This window comes from Alligator mississippiensis, chromosome 4, assembly GCF_030867095.1.
Source record: "Alligator mississippiensis isolate rAllMis1 chromosome 4, rAllMis1, whole genome shotgun sequence".
In the NCBI taxonomy this organism is placed as follows: Eukaryota; Metazoa; Chordata; order Crocodylia; family Alligatoridae; genus Alligator; species Alligator mississippiensis.
This window is the reverse complement of record NC_081827.1, coordinates 99,008,179-99,022,815: the sequence shown is the minus strand read 5'-3', so window position 1 is coordinate 99,022,815 and position 14,637 is coordinate 99,008,179. Positions and strand designations below refer to the sequence as shown.

Sequence of the window (14,637 nt, the reverse complement as noted above, 5' to 3'; positions counted from 1 at the left end):
TGTGCAGCTGGGGACCTGCACAGTCCAAGGACTCTGGGGCCCCTCCACCACACATGGACACCCTCCTCCCCCACCCTCCCCATGCCCCCGCACACAGCCACTGCCCCCTGGTACCCACCCACACACATACCGCACTCCCCCCCCCCCCCCCCCCATTTCCCAATCATACACCCCTTTACCCCTCCACACACAATATTCAAGAGTAAGGATTGTATTTTGAGCTATGCAGTCACCTCTATATACACTATGCAGATGCATGTAAATCAGGACAGAAATATTAAAAAAAAATAAAATTTAAGTATGTTATAGTAGATGTTTGATTTTTAGTATACGGTTTGTTTTTTTCCAGTTCCAAGATAGCAAATCCCCCCCCCCCCCCCCCCCCCCCCCCCCCCCGCCAAAAACAGGAGTACTTCCCAGGACAGGGGAGGGACTTCAGGTGGAAAATGTCAGGGGTTAGGGGTGTGGGACCTGTGGTCCCAAAATGGCAACCAGGGGCAGGGCTACACATGTGGCCCTCAACAGCTCACCTCAACGTGTTAAGCAGCCCTCCAGCCGAAATAATTGCCTACCCCGGCCCTAAAGGAATAAAATCTAAGAGCAGAAGGAATTTTCTGCATTCAAGCTTAAAACATAATCAGGCATGGAAAGAAGCAAACTAGGACTCTCTGTGTTGGATCTAGAGACAACCTGAGAGGGACTGCATTATGGTGCAGAGTAGGAGCATCTTAGATGAGGCTGTACTTCCCTTTCCATTGTAAGGCCTATTTTGTTTCTGCCTCCCTCACAGCTTACGCATGTATATCAACTCTACCAAAAATTAATCAGGCTGCCTTGCTACTGGTGTTGTGGATTCCCTAGAAAATTTGAGTTTCCACAGTTTGAGGCCAGTTAGGCAGGGAGTTTGCAAGAGACAGGAGCTAAATTAAAGAATACATTGACTGCTGGGAGATTCATTGGTTTGATCTCCCCCCTCATTGCCAAGTGCTTTAAGAGATACCTAACACTTCTGTTTTTTTGCTTCATAGCTCAAGAACAGCTTGACCTAGAAACTCCTCATTTGTTTTGCTGAGCTTGCCTTGTACAGAAGGAGGGACTTTCAGCATCGTCAGGGGCTAATGCTCTGGGCCCAGTTCCAGTGCCCTTCATGTGAAGCGAGGTACCTAACAAATGGTCCCATTGACTTGCAAGGGACTAATGTGATAGAATGATATTGCTTGGTCTGAGAAAGGGGAGGAGCAGCTGTGCATTAGCAAAGCAGAGAAGCAAGCACAGTAGGATGCTTAACTGGTCATGTGGCACATGTGGAGTCTGGTAGAGTTGCTATGCTGTAGTGTAAGTCTTCCATAGTAGCTATTCTGTGAGGTGTACTTTACAGGGTCCCACAATGCATCTCTTCTACAGCCTGCCATGTGGCTAATGTGCCACCTGGTCCTTATGCTATGTGTAGCCATGGATAGCCACTTTAATATTTTTAACAAGATTCTGTTTTTGTTCTAGCTATTGAATGAGACTTATCTGGTTAAAACCATATCACAGGTGTTCAGGAAAGACATTCCCTTTTTAGATTACCATAACTTGTGTCAGGCTCTTAGGCAGTTTTACAAAACTTTATATAAACAGCTAAGGAAATACATAGGCCAAAACAAAACATCCACACAAAAAAAAAATTAGCTAATGGGGCTTTAGACTTATAAATAGCCATTGTTTGACACCCTGAAAAAGACTATTGTAGATTTCTCAAAAGCCAGCTACAGGCCAGGAGATCCACAGCGAAGATTATACTTAAGGAAAAATAACAGAGCTCAGGAAGTGTAGCAGTGCAATTGAATCAGATGGGAATGACGAGCACAATTAAGAATTCAGGCCGTTCTCTAATGTGGAGTAGCACTCAAAATGGAAAGGAATTCAGGCAAATGTGGCCACCTGTGGACCCCCATGGGGAAGAGCAGAGGTGGTTACTTTGCAAGATCTGGACTCCTTTAATAGCATAGGATTCAAATTGGCCAGTTTCTTGGTGGTGTAAGTACACCACTAACTTTGCATGTGACATCTATTTTCTCTTCAGTTCTGACTCCTGCAGCTTGAACTCAGCTGTTCCAATCCCCCTGTTTTCGGTTATGTTCTCAGTTTTTTACAATAAACGTTAATAGCTTACATGTATCTGGTGCTTGTCATGCAAAGAAGTTAAGAGTGGTTAAACCATAAGAAAGGCCACTGGCCCCATGTTTTCTTATAGCTGATGTGTTCATCCTATCTTAAGGAACAGACTGAACATGACTCTGCAATTCATGAAGGCAAGACTTGCCTTCATAAACACCCAGGGCCAGATGCAGAAAAGTATTTAGGCACCTCAGTATCTTTTTGGATCCAGTTAATGCCAAGAACAGAAGTTAATATAAAGTAAAAAGCTGGCTGTTATCATTTAGTTCCAAGCCACCCACTCAGGGGAAGACTGAGGACTCCATTCTGCTTTATCTTGCCTCTTTGTGTTTATGCTTCACCCCCATGCAATATGAATTCACAGTGGGCTGAAATGCTGCCATTTCTCACCCACTTTGTACAGGGATGGATGATTGCTTAGAGCAAGTGGCAGAGCATTGGGACCAGTGTAAATAACTCAGGTCCTTCCATTAAAAATGCCCTACTCGAGGTGTGCTAATGAAGGAAGGGACTGTAAGGAAAGGAGCTCTCTAACAGGGAAGGAGACCGGTAAGTCTGCTTTCTAAGAAGAAGTCAAAGGGGAAGGTGTGAAGAAGAGTAGGGCTCTAATGGGCAGTTCTGTTTTCCCTGCTTTATCTCTTATTACAGGGAGTGAGATGAGCAGCTGAGAGAGCAGTATCCACACAAGATGGTGAACAGTTTCTGGGATATCTCGGTGTTTGAGAGATGGATCAAAAGGGTTGTACATAGCCTGTCCTTCCCTCACATGTTCCCAGTTATGTGAAACCTCAGCCTTTGCAGCTTGCTTTAAGAGCAGTTAACAAGAATCAGGTGGTGCCCCAGAGTAACAGGTTCATAGCACAAGTTGGGTGAGCAGTAGTTTTCCAACATGACATTCCAGAAGCCACCAAACCTTTAGGAAGGATGGTGTTACCCATAAGCCACCTTCACTGCAAGGAGAGAAGAACACAACCTAAAGCTTTACTTGGAGAAGGGGTGACACCATCAATTAGATTCTGGTGAGTATTCATTTCTCTGGCTGCAATCTCAGTAATGCAACCAATAACACGAACACCTACCTGAATGTTCTGGTAGAGATCTAGGTTGCTAAACTGGATTCTTAACATAGTATGCAAGCACTTCCATGGATGATGGAGTTAACATTAACATTCAATTACTCAATAACTAAAAGATGGGAGCAAGTTCAGGTCATGTCTGTTTGCTTGTATGAAAGGATCACTTTATGCAGAGCTCCTTTTTACCTGTTCAGTTTGAACACTTATTGAATGTAAGTATCCAGTACAGCAAACCCCACAGATCAGATGTGTGTATGAAAGCAAAATCTCCATTTCAGAAAGGAAACACCAAGTTCTGTTTAGCATTTCAGCATTGAGGCAGATCAACCCCTTTATAAGTGGCTCCAGCTGGCGCTGTCATGCACTGCAACATTCCTTACCTTCAGTGAAGTGGTGTGCAGAAAAGTAAGAAATGCTGTCCTGTCTTTGAAAAAAAAATCAGAGTAGCAGCTCCTAACCTGACCCTTAAAACAGAATTGTAGCTGAGGAATCTACACGAGGGTTGAGTACATCAGCACCAAAAGTCAATAGCTTTTGGAAATGATTTTTTGAACCAGGTAGCTGAATAAGTAATTAAAAAAAAAAAAAAGAGCAAACTGAATTCTACTGTGTGCTGTCACCATATCTGTTCTTCCTTACTGATTCCATCGTTAGTTTGATCAAGGGTTCTCAGTTGCCACACAGAAAAATATCCAGAGTATTTTCCCAGGGAGACTTTTTGAGATCTGATGTTTAAAAATAATAAAAAGGTGAAGAGGGAAAAGAATATAACATAAACGAGAGCAGGATAGCAATGCAGAATAGTTTACTTCTAGCTAAATATCTTACGGGAATAAAAAGGGGTTTATAAGTATCTGGGAAAGAAGAAAAGCAGCCCTACTAATAATAAGAGAGAGAGATTTTGTGTGTGTGTGTGTGTGTGTGTGTGTGAATCAAGGTTCCAAGATATTTGAGATACTAATGTATTTTTATCTGTGTTTAACGAACAAATAAAGCAGAAGTCTGGAGAACTAGGAAGTAATTAAGATTTATTAAATAGCTTTTGTCTGTCCTTGAACTTTACCGTCCTCTTCTGAGTCTCTTAAAAAAACACTGAGCACCCATGCTAAGAACTCTTAGATATATTTATGCATGCAAGCATCCTTAGTGAACTCTCTGTGATCGTTCACCTGTATAAAGTTACTCCATGTTTGCAGAATCAGAGACATAGTTAGCATTTAATTAAAAAGAACCCAGATAAGATACCTTGGCAAAAGTTAACAAATACAATATGCAGCAGATTGGCTGCAATGCATTTGAGCTAATGCCCTTAACTACCAGATAAGGGTTTTTGATAAGTCACTGAGGTCTTGAAGCCAAGTCCAGCAAATGAATCTATCCAGGCATATTCCTAAACCTTACAACCACATGTCAGTGGGACTCCAAGCAGGTGTGTTGCTAGTTGTAGGCTTGGATCATCAGAGAAGTGCAAAAGAACTGGATTAAAGCAAACACAGCTTTGTTCTCTGACAAAGAAAAGGAAATTGAAACTGGCTAATCAATCATTACAATTTTTATTCTCAGTAAAACTATGAAACTACTATTAACTAAAGTATTGTTATGGCAGGCCTCACCAGGTATTGCTCCCAAGTTTTTTTCTAAGTGTACAAGCAAATAGTTATTTTGGGAAGACATACTGTGTTGTTAATTATATTGTGCAAGATTCATGTAGAGGCAGCAGTCTTGGGACAGATAGCTGTGCAAGGCATAGAACTGTTTTTGCTTTGCTCTTGTCTCTGATTGAAATAATTTCTTGAGGCAGACTTGCCCCTTGGGATCCAGGCACTGGGTTTTGACTGGGAGTCTGGGAGGAAGGACGTGATTGAACCTTAGTCACATTCAAGAATGGTGTATGTATGTAGATCTGGCAAACCTTACTTGTACACATGGTACAGGTAGTAATATGTATAGGTTGCATAACACTTTACTAAGTAGAAAGGAAGATGCATTTAAATCTACCCAAATTCCATATCACCAATTTCTCCTTTACTGGAAACCAACCTATATGGCCCAGCCACCGCTGCTGCTCAGTAGAAGGTAATACTCCTGCAGGAAGAAAGGACAACATCAAAACAGGTGGAGGAAATGGTTAATGCAGAACATACCATAGCAGACAAACTTGATCCTTTGTGTTTTATATGTATTGAGCAAAAAGATAGTAACAATTTTAATATGTGTTGGCAATTAAGTATTAAGTGTCTCAAAATACTTGAAAAATTAAAACAGGCAAGGCTGTAAACAGTGTCATGTGAATTGAGAACTGTTTCAATAACCCTAAAAAGCCATGATAAATGACTACTGAACATTACATAGGGTACCATGGTCTAAGTGAGTGCCAGAGAGACAGGCGTTAAATCTACCTTCTTAATCTTTGCTAACGATTTAGGAGAGTGTAAACAGCATGTTAATGAAGTCATGTAAAATAAATCCTCCAAGTTGTAGCAGTGGCCAAAAGGCAGCACAATTCAAGTGCACTAAGTTGAAGTAATCAAAAAAAAAAAATCGTGTATAGTTTTCAGTAGGAAAGTACAGTTGCACTGAAATCCCATTGTTATGGTGGAATGAGACAATCTGGATAGAGCTTTTGACAGGAGAATGTTTAAAATGAATTATTTTTATTGTTTTATTATGCTTATTTCTTACTGTATTTTAACATGGAACAAAACACTGGAATGTTTCCAAATCAAAACTGTCCAGAATTTCCATTGCCCCAAAACAGTCAAAATGTTGCCTCTTCATTCCAATTTGGGATGAAAACAGATTTTAGAATGTTTTCTTCCCCATAGATTCGAATTCATGGTTTCCAACCCAGTGAAAGGTAAAGGATGAAGCTTAAGGGACACTGTTAACAAATTAAAGCTGAACCTCTGTCTTCAGTCACCATGCAGTTCTGCTTTTAGGCTGGCACCCTTAGAATGGAAGGGAGTTTGATACAGGGCTTCCTTTTGAGCGGCTTGCACAGGAGTTCAGAATCAGGATCAGGATAGTCAAACTCAGTGCTTCAGAGGTTAAGTTGCCCCTTGTACTTCTGACACAATGCACAAGAGTTACTGGCTAGTAAAGAGAGAGCGGACAAGAATATGCAGCTCGTCTATCTGGAGTGATAGTAACTAACGAGCAGCTCTGGAATCTCAACATCACATGGGCATGTGCCTACATGCATACATGTGCACTTACAACTGCAAGTTCTGTCTCCCCCTTACCTTGGTTCAGTTATGATCTGGCATGTGCACTTGGAATTTGCAAAGATGCTTTAAAGCTACAGTGGGCATCACCCATGCTCAGCAGCTACAAAACTAACTGTCTCTCTGAACTGATCTTGAATAGGAGCTCTTCTTAGAGGAGTCAGTTTTTACTTCAGTGGAAAAAGACCAGGTGGTATAGTTCAGTGGATACTCATTTGGGAGCTGGAGATGTAAAAATGGATAAGAAACAGTAAACTGATTTTACCTTTGCATAACTAACCAATTGCAGGGGGGAAATAATCTGGTATACACATATTCAATGACATCTAGAAAGGAGAGATCTCTGAGTGTGGGCGGTCAACACATTAGGAGCTGCCAGTATGATAGGGCAGCAAAAGTCATCACTTGTCTTCCATCCAGAATCTTAGAAGGAATATGATATACTGAAACCAGACATGGAAGAGCAAGTGAGTCCCCAGCATATGCTGAAGAACGGTAATCAGAGTTCCCAGGAAATGGACCCTTGAGAGCTGTGTGCTAAGGAAGCTGTTTGTAGCCCACAATTTCAGTAACATCATTGGTCTTACAAACTCTGCAGCAATATTACATATTCTCAAGTGCTAGTAGATGTCTCTGTTTACGTTAGGTAACTGCACATATTCACATATACAACAATAACTCTCTTGTGTACAACTCCCATAACACCCTCTTGAGTCCCCTTGAAGTTAAATCCCCTTCACTGAGTCCTCTTCTAGCGTATAAATTTTAACAAGCACAGGCATGTTGTCATCTATTAAAAAAGCACTGTCTACTTAAAAAGCCATACTTCTCTTCAAATATTTAATCTGCTATTACAAGTAATACTTGATAGCACCATACATTAGAAAGATTATAGGAAAGTAGCACACATCACATCCATGTGACATTTTACATGGTTTTCTGTTGAAGAGGTCAGACCCACTGTTGTGTGTCTTGCTTTTTAGGTAAAATATATATTGTGGCAGAAGCTATCCAGGGACAAGCTAGGTCTGTATCATATTTGCTACCTACATAGGCAGCTGCTCTAGCTGGCTGCTAAACTTTAGAAAACACTGGGTGAATCTACACAAGACACTTCACTACACATTAGACTAACGTGCATTAAAGCATCACCATCTACACGTGCAGCAATTACTGCACAGTATATTAGTCTAATGTGCCATTTTCTAGTACCTGTGAAAGGTACTAGACCCGTCCTGATTTCCACGTCGCTGGGAGAGCTGTTCCAGCTGCTGGGCAGCTGCCTCCCTGTCCTATGGAGATTGGGGAGGGTCCGGATCTCCACATGGCTGGCAGGCAGTGTCCTGCTGAGCCAGGACAGCTCTCCCTGCCCCATGGAGGTTGGGATAGGTCCTGATCTCCACGTGGCTGGAAGGCAACATCCTGCCAAGCTGGGACAGCTCTCTCCTGCTTAGCAGAGATTAGGACCTGCCCCTGTTGCCCCCTGCCAGCCTGGAGCTGGCACCCAGGGGAGCCTGGAGCTCCCCCTGGCTACTGCAGGGGGGCAAAGCAGGGCAGGAGCAGCCCTAGACTGAACTCCTGTTGATATCAAATTTGCTCTCGACAGATACACGTGTTCAGATGCATATGGGAGCAGTTTAATGCGCCTGCATTTTCTGCTCAGAAAATTCAGGTACACTAACTGTATGTGTAGATGTGTCTACTGAACACCACTAGAGAGTTCATACACTATTTAAGAAAGCTACACAATTCCTATATATTACATGCTCCTTCAAATGTCAAAAGGACATTTGAAAGGTTACAAATGCATTACTATCACTCACTACACAGCCGCAAAAAAGAGGCTGCTCCTCAGTTGGACAGAGATGTTAGTGCATTCAGGAGGGCAGGCATATGTTATTTGTTTATTAAAAATGGGTAGAACGCTATACCTTTGCACTGTGTTATCCAGAGATGAGAATCACATTGCTATCCCTGCCCTGAAAATGCACTATCTAAACATAGAACAAGAAGACGAACACAAGGAAAATGGGAATGGGATGGGTAGGGATTGGAACAAGCAATAATAATACGAGTTCTATTAATATCACTGAAGCTCCAAGTTTATATACTCTGAGTCATCATGCCTTGATTAAAGAGTTTCCCTAGGAAAACATTCATTTATAGGATGATGTTTAGGGAAGCTCTGATGTTTTGAGGAGCCTGGAGTGTAGTGCTGTATTTCCACCCCAAGTGTGAAAACTTCAGGAGTTAACACCCCTCAAATTTAAAAATTACAAAATGTAAAGTATTAATAACAAGGATCTTCAGTGTTGGGTTCTTTCTACTTGTGTTCTGGCTTCTGAGCCTTTTGGGTTCTCTTGGGTCACATTTTCAAGCTTTTCTCCAAATTAAGAAAAATAAATATGGCTAAAAAGTTACCTTGGCTTCTTTTATTTATATATATATTTTTTAAGTTAAGACTCGCCTGATCACACGAATCCAAGATCTGGGGCTTTAAGAAATGCACCGAATATTGTGACAGTGGGCAGCGCTGCCAGTGTCGCTTCAAAGCATATAGTGCATTCCTCCAGTTGTTACTGCTGATGTGATGCTACATATGGGAGTATCAGGGGCAGGGAGTAGAGACTGCAGATGAGTATAACCTCTTTGCATTCCTCCTCCAGCCCAGTACAATCTCTGATTACATTGACATTAAACACAGTTTCAGCAAGCCTGAGCTTGTTTTGTCCTTAAAGCATCTATGGTATTTTGGGCACAAGTGAGATCCTCCCATGCTCCATATAAGGGCCTGCGGAGGTGGCCCAAACCATCAGACTGCAGTAGCTTCCATGGTATGGCTCTGCAGCTGCTACTTGGCCCAAGGTGCATGGATTCTTCTCTGCTCCAACACATCTGCTCAGACTTGGCATGTGCCTCAGAACAAAGGATTTGTGGTCCCAATGGGATAAAAAAAAACCCAAAAACACTGTAACATTCCTCTACGCACTGACCAGCCAAAAGTGCAGAAATAGACATCAGAGAAAATTAAGCCTTTTGAGATTTCACTGATCTCTCTCTCCCCCTCTCTCAAGCCTGGAGTAAAACTTGACCAACATCCCAAATGTACCTCATCTTCCCTTTTACAGTACCTGCAAAAATCTTCCACTCGGCAAAGGAAAAAAATAGACTGTTTTTTAAAAAAGAGTGAAAAACAACAAAGAACTTTCTGCAAATTAAGGGCCAAAGAATTCCTGAGGTCTTTGATGCCTGGATGGCTGAATAAAATCCCATTCTCCACAGGAAAACGCTCAGAGTACTGTATTTATTTAAATTAGCATCAGAACATTGATCAAGTTCTCCACGAGCAGCTGTCACTCAGTTGCTGTCCTCCAAGGAAGTTGGCAAGTGCAGTGTCCAGCAGGGTGGTGGAACACGTTCCTCATCTCAACTCTTCTTGGAAATCCTTTTTTCCATGATGCTTCTCCTCCACAAAACTTGAGTCAACCGAAATATAAACAGTAGCACTTTTAACAGATCCATTGCAGTGTGTACGTACTTGCAGCAAATATCTCCAGGTTCCTGTTTTGATCCTCTCTTTCCTTCCTATCTCTAGATCAGTGGTTCTCAGCCTTATTAGACTTGGGGAGCCCTGTAGAAAATGCTCTCTTAGCTTTCATTTGTATTTTGTATTTTTGTTTGTTTATTTTGACTACTGGAAAATAATCGAGTAATTTGTCTTCTGCAGAGAATTCAGAGACTGCAGTAGGTCAGATTTTTTTTTATACTGTGGATTCCTATTGGAAATCTCTGGGTTTATCTTGTGAATCATGTAGGGGTTTGCACATCTGATGGTGCTAATACTAAGCAGGACCCCATGGGCACTCTCAAAAGGATCTAGGGTGCTGCCGCAGCATCCTGGTTGAGAATCACTGCTCTATGTGCCTTATACAGTCCTCTGAATGGTAATATCTTAACCCCTTCCCTTTCTTCTGTTACATTTACTTCATGTTATGACTCAGATTAGGGCCTGATATGCAGACTTTTATTTTTAGTAGGCATAGTACTGGCTGCTGGGCTTATGTGCCTTGAAGACAGTTTAATCATGTGTAGTAAGGAGGAGTGTGCCTGGATCAAGCATTTAGTCTATGGCTTGCTAAACATTGTGTGATGCTCTTGGCCCCATTCCAGGGGCTGTAACAAACCCCCCATAGTAACAATCCTGTCAATGATAACAGCAACATGACTCTAAGCTCTGATGTGTTTGCTTGTTTATATGGCATCAACAGCAGCACGGGGGCTGGAGTGGTGCGGGCACTAACGCGCACAGTTAACAACCCAGAGGTAAGTTTGAGGCCATTGCAGAAGCGCTCACGGCGCAGCCAATCAGGGCCCAGCGAATCTGTGAATTCTGCTAAAGGCCTTGTTGCAGGGACATGAGAAAGGAAAGGAAAGCAGCAGCACAGCCCCCCTTATCCAGGACATGCTGCAGCAATGCCTATACTTTGGCAAGTTGCCCTTTGCTTCCCAAACCAGTTAGCTACATAATGCCAGAAACCAGCAATTATCTGCCCAACAGGATCCTTCTGTAGGACTCATAATGCCAGACTCATTTGTGTCTGGAAACACCCACCTTTTCTGCACGGAGGCACAGGTAAAGCTGCCAGAAATGTGAAGTATTTGGCCCAATTCTAGGGTGTGTTGCATCTCCTGTAGCTTGGCTCAAGTGGCACAACGAGACATTGTGGCCATCAGAATCAGCAAGCTGGGAGTTTCTCCAGCCTGGCAGGGTGGTGGGAGAGTCTTCAGGTTGCAGTGAGCCAGTGCCATAGCTATACATCACACTCCTTGAAGCCCTGATGGAAGGGCATGGCTGGGGAGGGGGGTACCTGAAGTCTGTACATCAGCTGGTTTTTGGCTGCAGATCCTTCTGTGGCCAATCACAGCTGAGCATATGAAAAGCAGCCTTTGGGCTACTGCAGCTGAAAGTAGCAACTGAGCCCTTGAAAATGTCCAAAATTCAGACAGCCACAAAGGGCCACACAGCCACCATTCCCCCCACCCCCTTGCTCTTTGCTTAAGGCAACAGCAGCTCAGAATTGGGATCTTGTTGGTAAAAGGGAGAAAAGCTGAGATAAAAAGCAATCAGGCATTTGCTTTGCTGTGCTGCATCTCCCTGGCGAGTTTTGTGAAACAACGCTTCGTTTTCTGGGCTTGCCTGCTGCTTATATGTACTTGAAACCCTCCGAGAAATTTTGAGACAATTTTGATAAAATCCCTCCTTATTATGTTGCAGGAGACATTCCCTGCTATGCCTCAGATAAACAGAGAATAGCACTCATTCAGGCTATTAACAATTGCAAAGAAATGCATCAGCATATTACAGCTCATGAAAGAAAACCCATCCATTAAAAAGTGCCTAAAGAAAATACATGAAACATGAGATATGGAACAAATCCCAGTGGACTCAGATGGTTCCAAGACCAGTTTGGAGCCCATTGAGTTTCACTTAATATCCATTCACAACATGCAAGGAGTGAAGACAAACAGGAGGGCCTTGAGGTAAAGTTACATTATGCTGTGTCCAGAAGAGCAACCAAGCCCCAGCTTTGTTTCAATACCAATCTCAAACCGTTCAGCTTGCGTCTCCCACATCCCCATCCCACAATGGCAACAGCTAATTCTATAGTATCTCTCTTTTTTTTTTTAACTTGGAGCACTTTAGTAGGGAGGTTAGCATCCCTCTCTGCTCTTCTACAGGTAAGGAAGCTGCAGGGAGGAGAGCTGAAGTGACTTGCCCAAGGCCACCCAGAAGGCCAGTGACAGGAAGGACGAATCAAATGCAGATTTCCCCCCAGGTCAAGACCCTGTCCACTCAGATGCTGAGAGACTCTGAGTATGTCTCACTGAGCACTTGCAACTCCCCTTGACTGCATTGACTTGCAGAAACAGGTAGTAGTATAACAAATGATGGGCAACAGTGGCATGAGCCTGGGGTGCCAAGTTAAAGGGGGTACTTGGTACAGGAGGCACGAGAGGCAGAGTGGCACTTAGGGATGGCATGGGGGTCAGAGTTGCACTGCGGTGCACAGTGGTTGAAGGAAGCTTGAGGTTTGGTACCACCAAATCCAGCATTGCCACTGTTTGGTGGCAATGGGATTTGGTGGCACTGGGCCATGGCAGAAACTGTAAGGGGCTTTAACCCAATAGTTGCTGGCAGCACCATACTGACACTTCTCTCCCCACCGCCCCCAGCAGTGCTACTGCAGTTTGCGCCCAGGGTGGAAAACTTATCAGTTTTGTCCCTGGAGTGAGCCCACACTTTGTACATCCTGTGTACAAAACAATACACAACTGTGTTGCGACAAGTATCTATACAACTGTTCCATACCAAAAAAACCACCCCATCTTCCATCTGATGTGGGTTGGGTGGCTTCAGTAGCATTAGTGGCAGGTGCTTTCTGCGTGCTGGCACTGGAGCCAGGCAGCTGGGTGCTGCACCCATGCTACCACTGCTCCCCCCATGATTCTGCTTCCCATCTGCACAGGTGCAGCTTCCAGCTGGAGTGGAGTTGCGCTGAGACCAGGTATTTGCACAATGTGCCTGTGCTGCTGCTGCTGCTTCCCACTCCTCTCCCCAGCTGCAGCACGAGTAGCTAGAAGCTGCATGGCCCCAGCACAGCTGCCTATCAGCTTGAAGTAGCAGCCACACCCAGGGGAACAAGAGGCCGGGAGAATCAGCAGCAGCATGGGTGCAGCCATCACCTGTTTGACACCAGTGTGGACATAGGAAAAGCCCTCTGCCATGTCTCTGCACTCAAACCACCTGGCTAACATTGGACTGGAGCCAGAAGGGCAGGAGACATGGCAGTAGCGCAGGTGCAGCTGGAAGCTGCCCAACCCTGGCACAGCTCTTTGCTCAGCCCCAACATAGAGGGTGTATCGGTACAGGCAAAGCCCTCTAGCTCTGCAGGCCATATCCAGTGGCTCCATAGGACAGATCTAGCCTGCAGGCTGTATGTTGCTGCCCCCTGCTATATTTGTACTGCAACTAGCATTACTGGTTCCCTGATCTCAGCTGGCACCTTTAATAACGGCAACAAACGTGTATTTAACCAGCTGGCATAATATTTCCTCCATTCCTTTCTTTCTGTCTCTTTGTTATCTGCCTGAGCATTTCTTTTTGTGTGTGCCTATATCCTTATGGATGTCTTTAATGAGCTCCTTCTTCCCACTCATAGAGTATTAACAAAAATAGTGAATAACGCTGGACCTCAGATGGAGCCTATGGTACCCAGCCTAAATCCTTCCTTCCCAGAACTACACTTTTGCTGCTTTGTCATGGCTTGCTTACAAACTTTCAGTAAGTTTCCAGTCCCCAAGACAACTTTGCTATCCAAATCTGTTTGAATGCATACTCCTGGAATCATTTCATGAGCTTCTGTATCAGAGGAAACTCAGAGAAGATCCACAAAAAAGTACTAAGGAGTTGGAAGAACTGTCAAATGCAGGATGTGAAAGAGTGAAATAGGTGGAGTAGGCTTGAGAAGAGCCTTCAGTGCTGCAGGCTGTTCTGTCACGATGCCTGCCTTTCACAATATATTTGCTTTTGTCAAAGATGAACACGGACATGGACACCGAGTTCCTGTAGGCTGGTGGGTGGTTGTAAGGGATAGAATGAAAGGAAGAGAAACAACTGGCAAAAAAAATGACCAAAACGTGCCTATAACTCCTCCAACACCTGACCCCAGGGTTACTGATATCATTGGAAGTGTTTCCAAAGCTCCATGTTGAACATCACTCGCTGTCCATAGTTGCCTTTTTCTGTCCTAGACTCATTCAGAACGAAGACATGGCTGTAGTTGTTTCAGTCACCCCACCTTCAGGGACCAAGTACCCTGAGATCTTAGGTGGTTTTCAATCCTCTCCTTGCTCTGGCTCCCCAGACCATCCTATGTTTGACTTTCTCCTATGGGAGTGGTTTGTGGTGGTTTCCTCTGCTCATTCCTGCCAGTGTCTCAGTTGATGAAGTCTGTCTTCTCAATTTTTCATGCCTCCAAGGCATCTCATTCCCCATTTATATCAGCTGTTAGTTTTGCATGCTTCACCAGCCCAGCATATTGGTACTGTAAATAATCACTGCTCTCTGACTCCAAATGTTGCTGCCCTGGTCACAAGAGCTTCACCTATTAAAC

At 43.7% G+C, this 14,637-nt stretch overlaps 1 long non-coding RNA gene across 1 annotated transcript; it reads left to right on the top strand.

The window, feature by feature from the left end:
* The first annotated feature begins 135 nt into the window (after positions 1 to 135).
* On the top strand, positions 136 to 8,883 carry LOC132250134 (uncharacterized). Its single transcript, XR_009461717.1, has 2 exons — positions 136 to 2,712; positions 2,812 to 8,883. It is a non-coding gene; the product is annotated as an uncharacterized LOC132250134 (long non-coding RNA).
* Positions 8,884 to 14,637: the final 5,754 nt, after the last annotated feature.